This window comes from Zosterops lateralis, assembly GCF_965231275.1.
Source record: "Zosterops lateralis genome assembly, chromosome: 4".
Classification (NCBI taxonomy): Eukaryota; Metazoa; Chordata; class Aves; order Passeriformes; family Zosteropidae; genus Zosterops; species Zosterops lateralis.
In genome coordinates this window covers 43632401-43646896 of record NC_139765.1, presented here as the reverse complement: position 1 = coordinate 43646896, position 14496 = coordinate 43632401, and the positions used below count along the sequence as shown (strand labels likewise).

The 14496-nt window shown below is 40.4% G+C and overlaps 1 protein-coding gene across 26 annotated transcripts in view; it reads left to right on the top strand.

The window, feature by feature from the left end:
- The window catches only part of LOC310908166 (uncharacterized protein), a 112829-nt gene that overhangs the window by 43671 nt on the left and 54662 nt on the right, over positions 1 to 14496 (top strand). For 15 of the 26 annotated variants that reach the window (XR_014589790.1, XR_014589791.1, XR_014589792.1 and 12 more), the window contains one exon: positions 4802 to 4947. The exons of 7 other annotated variants lie outside the window; for them this stretch is intronic. The gene's annotated coding sequence lies outside the window, so the exon portion shown is untranslated. Of the gene's footprint in view, positions 1 to 4801; positions 4948 to 7671; positions 7896 to 14496 lie in introns of all 26 variants that reach the window. 4 more of the 26 variants (XR_014589789.1, XR_014589807.1, XR_014589800.1 and 1 more) reach the window with 2 other exon arrangements.

Below are 14496 nucleotides of genomic sequence, written 5' to 3'. Positions count from 1 at the left end.
GTCATTGTCGTGGAGAGATTTAATACCAATGTACAAGATCAGCTCAGCCATATACTTGTAAGTTAAAAGGTCTGTAGGTAAACTGTTTTAAAAAAAGCATGTTCCAATTGTATATTTCATCAACAAAATGACTAATCTCAGTAAATGTTACAACAATGTTGATGGAACTTGAGCTCTAATCTATGACTACAGCATTATAATTTTACAAGAGTAGCTGTTCTTAATAAACATCAAAGTGCATGTAATTATTATGTGACTTTAGTCCTTTTTTCCCACGATACTATAGTTAATCTTGACAACAGCTAACATTAAGTGCAGTGACTTAACTCCCCTGATGATAAAGTTTAAAAATAGCTTTGGTTCAACTTGTTCCACTCTGCCATTATCCTCCATCACTTGGCTCAGGGGGTGACCTTCATTCTCTTGTCTGGAGGCAGGGCTTGGACATACTGGACACTGCCTTTTGAAGGCTGTTTTGCCTGAGTTTTGGGAAATGCAGTTGGGACAGGCAACTGCATGAAACATCCTCTTTTCTTGCACAAGAAGACCACCATTTTGAATAAAAGCATAGGTTGTATTAGTATTTGGAGGTTACCTTTACGTTTCTCTGAAGTTCATTGATCTCAAAAGCAAAGCAAAACAAAAGCAGAGCAATTGTAAGATTTTGGAGCAGAGAATGCCCTCCTTAAAAAGCAGATGTTGAGTAATTGAGGTGCTCTGCTGTGGCTGGAATTGGGAAATGTTTTGTGTTGCTGCTGGGTGGTTTGCAGCATGGCTATAGAGCCTGTAACTGCAAGATGCCCTGCGGCTGGGATTCTGCAAAGGTGTTACTCTTTTGTCTAAATAGTCTTGATAGAGGCTTCAATAAAAACTTGGGAGAGTGGGGAGAATTTAACTTAAGTCTTTCATGATTGAAAAGTAGTGTACACAATGGTCTGCTTTTGGGGGGTTTGAAGGACTGTTGTGTTCCAGAAAGGAAACAGAACAGAAGTTCCCTAAACAGGATTGGGACTCATTATTTGCCTCTGCAGATCTCAGCCATATTTCACCTCCTCCTTTCCACTAATGGTATCATCTGCCAAGACCAAAACTGAAAAAATTCTTTGAGAAATTCCCTTAAAATACCGACAAGTACATTGAGTACAAAGATTTCATTCCATTTACTGGCATTTACAGCCTTTCTTTCTGTTCTCTTTTCACCCTACCTTTGAATTCTCAAGTTGGTTAGAACAGACCATTTTCTGATAAAACCTATTACAGCACGAGTCCTTGTAACATTCTAAGGAGAAAATACAGACCTGAATCATGAAACTAATGAAAGTAATACTTATCGTAGGCTACGGACAAATAGAAATACATTGGTAACAACAGTATTTTTGTTGCATTTACTGAAATCTTTCATTTATTTTCAGTCTTAATAGGCAGATACATTTGCTCTTTTTGCAAACAAAAGAGTATTCAAAACCCCTAACTAGAAACAAATGATCACACACTGTACCTGTATTTCTTGAACACAGAACAGAACAAAATCTAATGTTTTTGTCAGGCATGCTTTATAATTGTGCATTCCTGCACATCGAGGGCCAAGCAAGATCCTTCTCAAATGACACACATGATTATTATTTTGTTCCCAAGGGAAAGTGGTATTACAGCATCAGAATTATCCACTGGTAATGAGGTGCTCACAGATGGAAAGAGGATGGGTAAGACAGATATAATATGAGTGACTACCCTGTGGCAAATATTGCTTTAAAAATGTTTTCATAACACTTCAAAGAGTCTGAGCGAGGGGATCATGTGGTAATACCGTCTAACCCTTGCTTTAAACAATAGGGACTTTCACCCCCAATCCTGGATAACCCTGTTAATATTGCTGGTAGTTTCTTTTCTTGGTGCCAAGTACATGATTAAGACATTGATTCAATAAATCAGAGGTGATCACTTCACAAGAAAGCATCATATGACAATGAAAGGCTTCTGAGAATGAGGTCTCCTTCTGCACATCTGCTTTCTGGTTCTTTCTTACCACAGTCTCAACCACCGTTGTTAATTTCTGCAAAGAGCTCTAAAGAAGAACTCTGTGACAGTGGTTAAACATTTTAACAGATGATTGTTAGACGAAAGAGTGGTTGAATGCTGCCAGTGACATGTATTTGTTTTTTGTTCTCAGATGCTATGCTATGTTTGCTTTTTGTTATGGCTGAGAGAACAGGTGTAGCAGAGTCCCAGACCTTAGTGTCTACTTGAGAAGGCTTCCTTGGAGCTTTTGCCTGCCTGAAGACTGAAAGGGTTTACTGATTTGCACAGTTGTAGCAGCAGTTCTACTGGTTTCACTAGAGATCCAATATGGAAAATATTTCTGAACTATTCCCTTTGCTTGTAACAAAAGAAGAAATGCAATTCAGCTTCTTGTAGAGAGATGTAGTAAAGCACCATTAACTAATTTTTTAATGTGAAAATGTTCATAAAAGAATTGTCTCTGCAGCCAGGTGATACACTAAGTATTGATAGGCTGTTCCTTCACAGCTACAGGGAGGATTTCTCAATTAGACTTGTATATATGAAAGGCCTTTTCTCCTTTTTTTTTTTTTTTTTCTTTTATGCACACGCATGTGTGTGTGAGTATGGTCACAATTTCAGTGACATGAGTACTTCTTATTCTGTACATGCATATTAAGGATAGTTTTCCTTTTTAACTGGGCAGCCAAAATGAATGCAGAAAAGGGAGAACTGCATGGACAAAACCTAGAGAAGGAAATGTGTTTCTAACTCCATTAATTCCAGCACATGGAAATTTCCGGATCAAAGCCTAAAACCTATACTGATAGCATAGGAGTAAGTGGGGAGTTACTGAGGAGTAAGTGATTTTGTGAATGAGCTACTGCACTAGTAAAGCCTTCAAATCTCTCTGGTACTGTTGTAGTGCAGTATGGCCACAACTATTAATCCGTTCTTGGAACCAGCGATCAGCTGCTAGAAGTAGTAGAAGTGGTATTTTCCGGGGGGAAGACTCACTTCTTGGGTGAATTAAAAGGTAAGGTGCCTAGTAAGAATTTGTGCCCAGCTGCTGGGGGAAAAGCAGCATTGTGGTGGGAGCTGGGCCAATGAGGGTGTCCATCAGAGGTGAGATGATCCCTCCTTTGAGCCTTCTTCTGGAGCAGTGTGCTCATTGTTAAACATTTTAAGAAATACAGAGATCAGATGGAGATCACAGTTTTATCTGCCATAGAGATGACCAGAGATATACTTAAAATATGAGGAAGGACAGAAAAAACAAAGCTCTTCACTTTTCTCTGAGGAGTGAAGGAAAATGTGATTATAATCTTCAACCAAGTAAAAAGCTACTGCAGAACAAAAGGCAGTGTGGTATCATTAGACATCCACTGTTGGTAGGACAAGAAGTAATGGGCTTACATTTAAAAAATATGTTTCGGCAGGAAGGCTCAGTGGAAAAATATAGTGGGAAATATATTCTCAGGGAAGATTAGTGAAATGTGGAAAGTGATTTCATGAAAGTGGTGAAGCTTTTAAAAACAAGTCTGACAAATATCTGTCATAAATGCTTTACAGTCAGTCGTTATAGCACAAAGAGTTCTCAGGCCTCCTCTGAACCTTTTTTTTTGTGTGTGTGTTTTAAATGCTGGGTATTTTTTAGCTTTTCCTACAAAGGTTTTTTCCATCAAATTGATTTTTTTTCTCCTCACCTATCTTTGTTTAAAAATCAGCCTTGTTCTTAGTAGTAGGAGGTTTTTTTAATGACATTTGATTTTTTGTTTATAAAATAATAAGCCATTTTTATAAAGTGCTCTATCAGACAAAATTGTCTCTGCTATTTGATGATATAAAATTGGCTCTTTTTGTGAAGAAAATGCAGATGCTGTGTTGTTCATCCACCCATGTTAAAGAGTTACTTAAACTACAGTAAACAGGCTAGAGTAATTAAGATTACAAATGGACCCCTCCTGGATTTATTTGGGGTGCTTGTGGGAGCAGAGTGGGGCCATTTCAGTGTACAGGTATCTGGAGGATGGCCCGCGCTCAAAGGGAGTGGAAACTTCCTTTTACTAGCAGTGACTACTTAAGAGACTGATGACATTACAGGTGTAATTAATGAAGCCAGCTTTGCAGTTTATTTGTGGGATGATAATGAATTATGATATCTATCATATTATCCAGATGACTTAGTGTAATCATGTTTCAAATCACTGTTTATTGCTCATTATCTTTTCAGTGTGCATTGGCTTGATGCACTTTGCATTGGTGATGATTTTGTAGTTGGATAATCAAATCAGACATTACACTTAGTTTTAATAGAAAGATTTTGTTGTGCATCTCTTCTTTTTCCTAATTCAGCAAGAAACCATCATCCTAAACCTTTGTCCTTAGACATGATGAATGCCTGTCTTCTAAGCTTGTCTCTGTCACAGATTTGACTTGCAGCTCTCAGCAAATTGAGTCTTCCTTCTGCTCAAACAAATGTTACTCACCTATCTTTCAGCTTTTCCAGATAAAATGTTTGCATGTTATATTTTGCGTACAACCTAGTGCAGCAACTGTAATTAAAACCTGGCAGAAGTCAATGGAGAGGCTAAATGATCCAGAGTGCTGCTAATAGTAAACCCAAAATAGACTTCTCAGAAAAGTAACCTGAGTCCTTCAGTGGCCAGGGTGACCTCCTTTCTGAAGACCAGTTTTTACTTCTTCACATTTGTGGAGCATTTCATCCCTTGCTTCAGAGACCTCAGTTGAAACAGTATCTTCAGTGCTCTTTTCTTTTACCTTTTTCTTTCCATTTTCTTAGGTATTCTTGGACCAAGTTTCTTTCCACTGTCTGCAACACAGAACACCAACACTGTTTGAGGACAGAGACAGCATTCTTGTTTAAATAATGATCTAATATTATTCACCAATGAAGAATTTTCAAACATGTGGAAGGGGAATGTCCAGGTAAAGTGATAAGTACTCTAACTATTATTTGCTATATCAGATAAGTTTGCTCCAGTTATTTATTCAGAAGATCCTCTTTGATCCAGGGTAAAGATTTCACACAACTTGATGGTACTTGAAGGGGGAATCTATTTCTATATGTTTAATATTCCAGAGAGTTCAGGTTATTTAAAGATGTCATAAAATGTCCCCATAGCACATTAGAGGAAAGAAGAAATCTCCCTTTTGTAATACTATCTGTGAGATTCTCAGAAACTGAGAGTCCTGGCCAAAATAATTCCAGAGGGACTAAGACAAGCCAAAACTAACATGATTTTAAAAAAAAAAATCTGTATAAGCTTACATGAAACTTTTCTAGAAGGGATTTCTTCAGTGAGCATGTGGACAGAATTTTTAAAACTGAAATAAAATGAGTGTTAGTCCCTCAAACATTTGCCCATGTCATTTGCCATGATCTGAGGTGTATGCCAAGAGAGAGTGGGACAATAGTGTATAATTTGATGAAAAGCAGCTGGGTCCTCTTCCCTCTCATAAGCAGCTTGTGCCAGATTGCTGTATTCTTGGTGTGCATGTTTGGGATGCAGAGTGAGTTAGATTAGAAGAAGTTGCATACAAGCAGCCTGAATAGTTTTGGAGACATCTTCAAATCTGAAAAAATATTCTTACATAACTTCTGGTCATTTGCTGTGATGAAATCTAACCTTTTGGTGACTCCCTGAGCTGATTTCCCAGGGGCCTGTCAGACATTTGGGATCTTGGCAAGTGCTCATCTTACATTGCCTTCAGTGACATCTGGGAATTGAAGTGCCCTCCCTCTTACATTTTACTTCTTTAGGAGGTTTTTGAGAAGCACGAGTAAACCCTTACAGATACAAAAACTTCACACAGGTGGTCTTTATCCCACAGTTGCTTTACTCAAAGTTTAAGCACAGGCTTTTGCAGGCAGAGAGCAAAGCAGGCTTGCTGAAGCATCTCCTGTCTGAAGGTCAAAATGCCCTTGGGACTCACTGAAGTCTGTCTGAGCTGGATAAGCTATGCTTTTTTGCTTTTTTCTTCACAGACCCTGATTTGGGAGGTATTGAAAACCTCTGAAGCAAAAAGGAGTTGCTACTCTTTTCATAACTTATTTTTTCCTCTGTTATCTCCTTGGTTTAAAACTAAGATTTTTTTTTTTCTGTCAGTTCGTGTTTGAATTTTTGTTACCATCTTCCATATAAGCCTTATCAAACATCACCGTCATTGATGTTCTTAGGGTTTCTTTAACCAGCCAGAAAATAAAGAGCTGTTTTTTTTCTTTCTTCTATCCTCTCACTAGTTAAAAGCAAAACAAAACTCTGTAGCTGCTTTAAAGATCTTTATTCTATTACCCACAATGTTTTTATTACTGTAAGAAAATACAAAAATTCCCGAGTTTTCTAGTAGACTTCCCAATGATTTTATGATGATAGAGTTGGGACTGAGGTGCCACTGCTCTGCTGTGGATAAACCATCACCCATTGGCAAAGAGAAAAGAGGTCCAGAGCTTGATAGAGTCCCCAGGAAGTTTTCTGTCTGCATCTCTTAGCTGGCAGGTGAAAATACTGACCTGCAAATAATACCTAGTACTGTTATTGTTTGACAGACTAGGCTAAAAATGGCTAAAAAAGGGAACAGTCTTCCAAATTTGTAAATAATAAAATGCAGTTGTCTGTCCTAGGAAAGAAAAGGCAGAAGATCAGTACCTCACAGCAGTTCCTATGGGGAAACAGGGAGGGGGGAGCTGCTTGGCCCAAATACAGTCTGGTATATTTGAGCAAGAGAGACTGGGAAGAGAAAGGAGGAAGGAACTTTGATGCAATAGGAAACTTCTGAATTTATCAAGGCAAGTCCTCTGCACAGTCCTAGTGCTGAGGCCTCATATATAGTCTATGCTATTCTTAGAGCATGCAGCTGAACAATGGTTCCATTTGAAGAAGCTCTTTTATAGCTTGCCAATATAAAGAAGGCTGTGCAAAATGATATGATCATGTAATTGAACACTGTAAATAGATACGCTGACCCAAACGATAGTTTTAAATTAGATCACTTTCCTGCCACGTCTAAACTTTGTAGACTTAACAGAATGAGAAAGACTTGATTATTTTTTCTGGATTTATAAATGTTCATGTTACTTATATGTGATTTACGAAATCAAGTGATTTGATGGGACAATTATGGGAACCTTTTTTCTGCTCATTGAAGTAGAAGCTAGATTAATTCAATTCCTTTGCTAGTTTGACTTTAATGTACAGCTATGAAATTAAGATCTGTGTATCCTGCAAAATCCAAACTTCTAACATAAAGAATACCTTTCCCTTTTTATAATGATGCCACAGCTTCCCTATTAATTAGGATTAATCTGGATTATTAAAATTGGTTCTGTGCAATGCAATAGAACGGGTGGTACAGGCTTGAGTCAGACAGATACAGCCTGCTATTGCATTTTGAATGGCCACTGCCAAGACAGGAAGCTAACACAACAACCATCACTGGCTGGCATGAGCCACAAAATGTCCTGGCTCGCATAGGCTCATGGAAGATGCTTGATTACCTGTGTGCTGTGGGAAATGAGCAGTATTGCACTTTTTTTTTTTAGTTCCCTTTGTAAAAGAGCCAGATGTGGCCCAATGTAACAGCTTCTTGAAGGCATTCTGAACTTCCTCCGAGTAGACGTCTCATCCATCTCCTTTTCACTTTCATTTCCAGCAGTGCAACAAGGACCTAAATGTGCCCTGATCACACCCTAGTCAGCACCTGTGTAGTCACAGCAGGACACTTGGCATGGTGGGAAGGCTTTGCCCTTGTCAACGGATGACATACAGCAAGGTGTGGCCCTTGCAGAGAGGATGCTGATGGAGCAGAGGAGGCAGGGCCAGAGGTGATGCCTGGAGCAGCAGGTTCTGCTGTGAAGAGTATTGTGAAGCCTCCTGGTAGGCAAAAATTGATACGAGACTGGTAGTCAAGACAGGGCAAACCTGGTGTTTTGGTCTGCAGGATGACAATGGAGCAGGGAGTGATTGAGTTGGGCAACATTCCAGAGTTCAGCTATGTGCCCAGCAAATAAGATCCCAAAAGGTAAAACAGAGCCAGAGTATGCCAGAAATAGCTAATGGTCTGCAAAACAGGCAGGCATTTTCTTTGATTAACTGATGCTGGATTTCTGTGTGAGCAGGTAGGAGGAGAGCAGGGTGCCTGATCTTGGGCAAAAGGGAATCTACATCTGGGAATCCCAGATACCATGTTCCCCTTTGAGATGTACAAAGTTTTGAATCATCCAGATGTCCAGCCTGACTTGTGTCACATAATTAACCCACCAGCATCCTCTCTGGAGTGGTTTTGATCCAGCCTCATGAACTCACACCAGAAGAATGTGTTGTGTCATGGGACCGTGATACTTACAGCATTTAGATATTGCATGTCTCAAAAAAACCCTAAGAATGTTAAAGTAACAAGCTTCTAAAACACTACCACACTGAATTTTAATTAATTTCCCACAGTACCTGGGAAATTAGCAGGTCTGAACTGTAGTAATTTCATCTGGGCTGCTTTTTTCACATAGTTCTGCCATACCCTTGCTTAATATCTGGGTCTTGTGCTGCATTTAGTTTTGTTTCCATGCTGTAGCCTTAAGCTGTGGATCAGGTGGCAGGTTGATTTTAAACCAAGGTGCATGGTGAAGGTGTTGCTTTGGAAGGGGGGAGCCCCTGTATTTGCTAAGGACCAATAAGTAACTCCTTCCTGAGATGATTGCTCTGGGAGGCTTTTGGAGGGAGATCAATTCTTCCTATGTTCGGTTTTGCTGTTGTGTTGGAATTTGTGATAAATGTCATGGTGGTTTCTCCACTTTCACTAGTGATTTAAACCACACATTTTTAACATCAATCTAGAAAGAGAAAATGTGAGTGTTGAGGGTTGAGCTGGGAATAGGACCCTGCAGTTGGAGCTGCCTGACTTCAGTGTGTCTGGAGTCTCAGCTGGAAAGCTGCTTTGCGTTTGTTTGATTTGCACTGATATATTGTTACATCATATATGTGATACAATAGATTAAAAAAAAGCCATGTGGCTCTTGTCAAGAAAAAGGGAACTATGCACTTCTGGTAATTATTACCATATGATTCTTGCACTCTTTTAGTGTATGTAGTGAAGTCACTTATATCCTACTGAAATGCTCTGTTTTGTTTTTTTTATCAGAGAGAACAGTTGAAACAGCATGTATATTGCCACAATCATTTTAGCTCCTTACATCTGTTACTTAGCCACATCTTTTGTGTGCAGAGGATCTTTAGTCAAGAAAGTGAGCTTCAGATGTGATTGCTTATAATAAGCTAAACAAATTTCTAAGCAAATAGGTTGAGCAAATAATATTCTTTTTAAATTTTTCAAAAACTGATAGTGATAATGCAAAACAGACACGGGAACAGTCTTCCACGTGCAGTAATTTGACATAGCAAGATGAACTAGTTGTCTTTTCACACTCATCTTATTTACCAAATCTTTTCTGAGTGAATTCATGTAATGCTTGAGTGTGAATCATCATATTAAATCTTGCCAGTGACATTTTAAATGCTGTGCAGTTTGAACTAACCTGCTTTAATGCTCTGCTCCTTTAACTTGTCCTGTTATTGTCTGCTGCAGTTGTTGACTCAGTAGATTTTCTGATGTGGTCTGGGAATGAGTTCTTTTGGACTTTCACATTATCATATTACAATATACACCACAGATTATTTATACTGGGGGTTAATTGCATCATCTGAATGGAATTCATTTTCCATTGTATCTATAAGTTTGGCTTTTAAAATAGTATTTTCTTTAATAGAAATTTGGAATAAAATGACATTGATTCTTGAGGAAATGAGCTCTAAATAATGATTCTATGATTCCATGTTTGGCTTTAAACAAACACATTGGATTGGAATAAAGAACTGGGAAGTATTGTTAGAGGATGAAATATATCACTTCTGTACTGTAATGGAATATGGAATCTGTCCAGCTAAACGTAGCAGATAAATAAATAAATAAAGTATTGAGCCTTCTCAAAGGGACGGAGTTGCTAAGTACAACTTATCCGTGCTCAGTATAGTCTTGACTCTTCTCCCAAGCATTTCTATTTAATTTTAAAATAAAATCTTGAAAAAGTTCCCAGGACCAGTAACTAGAAATATGCAATCTCATTCATGAGAAAAACAAGTGAGAGACAGAACTTCATTGTGTGTATCATTATTTTTTTGATTGGCTGTCAACACATAAATGTGAAAATAAATTGTAGGCATTAACTCACAACCCCATTTTTTTGTCATGGCTTATTGGTGAATTTAAAACCTTGAAGTTCGTTTTGGGTCAAGCAAACATTTTGATTTTCCCATCAAACAAAGCACCTCATTGACTTGCACAAGACGCCACAGAAAGGAAGGGCTGATGCACAAGACGGAGGAGGCAGGGCCTCCCTCCCCTGCCCCTGCAGTGCCTTTGCCCGATGCCCTCGGGTTACAGTGGGATGTGGATGCCCTGCACCACTGCCACACTCTGCTGAACTGCTTGGCTGAGGGTCACCCAGCTCTGGGAGAGGACTCTGCCCAAAGCACAGCGCTTTGAGCACCCTGCCCCCACACTTCCTTTCCTCTCTTTGAAAGCAATGTGCAGTGAACGCTCTTTACTACCAAAAATAAGAGAACTCTCTTCTTCCTCTTCATCCCAAATGACAAACAACGAGGGAGCTTTATTTTTTCCTCCCATGTGATAAATCAAACAATCCCTTCCCTCAGATGGCCGCGCAGGGGGAGCCTCTCAGCCCTGTCTGCTCTGCACAAAAGCCTCTGAAGCGACCCCAGCAGGGATGCGGCAGGAAGAGCCGGGCCAGTGACCTGTGTGATGGTGCAGTGGCATGGCTGCCTCTTGGTCTCATACTGGCCACTTGGTGCTGCTTCTGTGACAAGAAAAGTGGTTGCAGCTCTGGCAGGTTGGGGATGGAGGCTGCCCTTGACACAAAAACCTTTCTAGAGTGCAGCCATGCCCTCTGTAGCAGCTAGGCTATGCACAGATGCTTGTGAATGCCCACATTTGGGGCACATATTTGCTTGACAATAGTGGCCTAGAGGCCTTGCAGAAAGAAGATGTTGTTTTTCATGGCTGTTTTGTATTTCCTCATGAAGATCTGGACTGAACTGGAAATGAGTTAAGGCCTGTTTGATAGGCCTTGGGAAGTTTAGCTGATTGGCCACCCGTTGTGCTGTTGAAAACTGGGGTGAGCAGGAGGAAGGATTTGTCAAGATGAAAAAGTCTAAGTCCCTAGGCTCATATGTGCGTGTCTGCACACAGAACAAAAGGAAAGAAGGAATTACAAAGCTGTTAATTTGTTAATAATGAATGGACAGTTGCCAAGGTCCAGTCTGTATTCATTTGCTGTGGTTAGTTGCAAAGCAGAAATGACCAAAAGCAGGGACTTGGTAAGTCCTTTCCACCTTTGTGTTCTCTGGAGGTATCAGGTCAGTTCCATCCCAGTATATCAAGCTATCATTAAAAAAAAGAAAATGACCCCAAATCTACTAGCATACAAGAGTGGATTTGGTTAGGTAACCAGAGGTATAATGGTGCAAGATGCAGGGAGAAACTGAAAACCAAAGTGTGCTTTCAGAAAGTTGATGAGTGAGAGTATTCTAATGTAATACAAAAATATTGCCTTCAGCTCAATAAACAATGTATTTTTTCCTTAGAATGAAACATTTTGAGGAACCCAGCATGTTTTTCTTATGCAGGAGACTTTTTTGACTCCTTATGTAAGGGAGCATCAGAAAACACCCTCCTGGGCTGGGGTTAATGAGGAATAGGAAAGTAAATGCTTGACATACACTACTGCAGCAAAAGCTATCTTTTGGGTCTGTTTTTTATGTTCAATCTGAGAATGAGGAGGAAGTTCCTGGAGAGTTACCAAACCATTACAGGTGATTGAAAATATTTGACTCTTCTTTTTTAGTAACAGAAAAACATTTGCACTTAAAAAAAATTAGTTCCAAATCTAGCTGACTCCCTCGAACCATTAATGAGTTACTGACAAGATCGGCGTGGGATGTGGGATATACTCCATGAAAACAACCTTTCCCCTTCTTCCCAGGAAGAAATCCCCTGCAGGTACCTGTCACCACTGTGGTCCTGTATACCCCAATCAGGCAAGACTGAGGGGAAGCTCTCTGGCTACCTTGTCCTTAAGGGGGTCTTTTTTTCTGATAAGGTATGAGAAAGTAAAGCCCACTTTAAGTTAGAGAGGAAGCCATGTCTCTGGAGGCAGTGCTTTGGTGAGAGGTTTCTCTCCCAACGCCATACCTACCTGTCCACCCTGTGTTTCATGGCAATCCAGCTCCCAGCCATGGGTTAGTTCTGAGAGCCCGTGTGGGTGTACAGGGAATGCACATTTGTGGTTTAGTCAGTGCAATGCTGATGGTTAATAAGGTAGGCCTCCTCTGAGGTTGCTGGTTAAAGGATGTTCTCCCCCTCCCTCTCCTTGACTGGCGCTGTCAAGACCTGTCTGGGCTATTCAGCTGCTCCTCTGTTGGTGAAGTGCTTCAGCTTCTTGGTTTAGACTCCTGTAAGTTCTTCAGGCCCAAAACTTGGGCCTAATATGTTTTCCTGGACATAAATCAAAGCGGAGTTAAAAATAATAATAAAAAAGCATTAAAAGCTGTTTGTGTTTTAGAGATACCATATCATTCAGACTTCAAAATACAAGTTCTGTTTAAAGTCTTTTTCCCTCCCCTGTGGTTTAGATTCATTAGTTGCTAGACTTCCTTAGTCTGAGTTTTAGTATAGATTAAGAAGGGAAACCGGATCTGGTTTTGCATTATAAATAAGTCTAGATTGTGCATTGACTGCCAGTATATTTTTCTTATTCCATATCTATGTCAGCTTGGGATGAACACTTCATCATTGTCAAGCCACCTGTGTGACTGCAAAGTGCCAGCTGAATCTGTCAGTGTTGCAAAGAGGAAATGAAGAGACTTTGATCCTGTGAATAGCATCCCTTATCACCTAAAGAAGTTGATTCAGATTAATATTTGCTATGTCTTTCAATATGAAAAATTTGTTAGCTTTTTATTTACTGCAGTATTGCTCTACCTCTTGTGATAAGGCTATCACAAGACTGTGTGAAAATGATCTGCTGTGATTTTACACTGCTCTTGTGTGCTGCAAGGGTTTGTGCTCCCCTAGCCCTACCTTGAATTTGTCAGCTTGAGTTCCAGCTCAGACTGTGCTTTCTTACCTTGGTTCACCCCTGCCATTTCTGTGGCCACTGACACGTGAAGTACTGCACTGTTGGCAGTACTGGCTGCCCTTGGGTTCCTAAGGGAAGTATTGTAGAGAATAGTTCCCCAGTGTAAGCAGGGTAAACATGGTTTTTTGTTTTGTTTTCTCCCTTTCTGGAGATGCCTGGATATCCTCATCTTCTGAGCTGAGGTCACCTTAGGGATCCCTGTGTGTCTTGTGGTCTGGTGTCATTTTTCTCCGAAGGCTGTGGTTGTATTCCCTTATTCTACCTGCAGTTTTCTCGGTCTCTCCATGCTGGCATGTGTTTGTGTGGCCAGCTATATTTGTAGCCCTTCTTTGTGCTGGATTAGGTAACCAACAGAAAACCAATCATGAGACTGTTCTGAGGGGGTGGTCTTTCTCTTGGCTGGGTGCTCCCAGTGGACATCTTCAAAGAACTGAATGCTCAGAAATCTATCAGAACCACGACAACAAAACCTAAGTGATTTTAATTTTCTTGGGGTCTAGTTTTCCCATATTTGCAATCTGCATGAATAATTGAGGCAGTGTAAGAGGCAGGGCAGGGACTAGCACTTTTGGCAACTGCTCAGCTCTACTTGGCTCAACCTCGATGAGACGAAGAAGTCTCATTTGCTAGTCAGCTCTGGCTGCCATTTAATATCTGTTGGTATGTTAGAGATCTGACTCATGTTTCCTTGACAAGCAGCTAAAATGGGTTAAAGTATGTTTCTCCCTCAGGCACACATCAGCTCTTTTGCAGCTGGGGTCAGGACGCCACGTTTTTGGCTGGCACACTGCAGTGCACAGTGTGCTCTGCTCCTGGACATCAATCTGTGGCAGTAGAGAGGAGTGAAGGCCTAGAGGGGAAACACCTCCAGGTGTGACAGACAGATTTGCAAAAACTTATCTCTCAAAACCCACACTGTGGTGTCAGGGACTTGGCATCTCACCAAGTGGGGTGCAGATGTGGGGAAGGGGCCCAGCCTGTAGGCACCAGGCTTGTTGTCAGCAGCTGCCTCATCGCAGCTCCAACAGCACTGCAAGGACCTTGCACTGGCTTTGCTGTTTTTTTATTTTGCCCAGCAGTGTAATGTGAATGGATTGTAAGCAGTGCACTGGGTCTCTTTCAGGTTCCTAATTTAAGAGTGGTCTTTTTTCCTTGGTTGTCTCTTCTATCTTCGTATCTCCTCCTCAGCAGCCACTTCTCCAAGAAGTAATAACTCAGATCCTTTAGTTCCTTATCCTAGCCAAGTGCTTTGATCAATCTAGTATCTC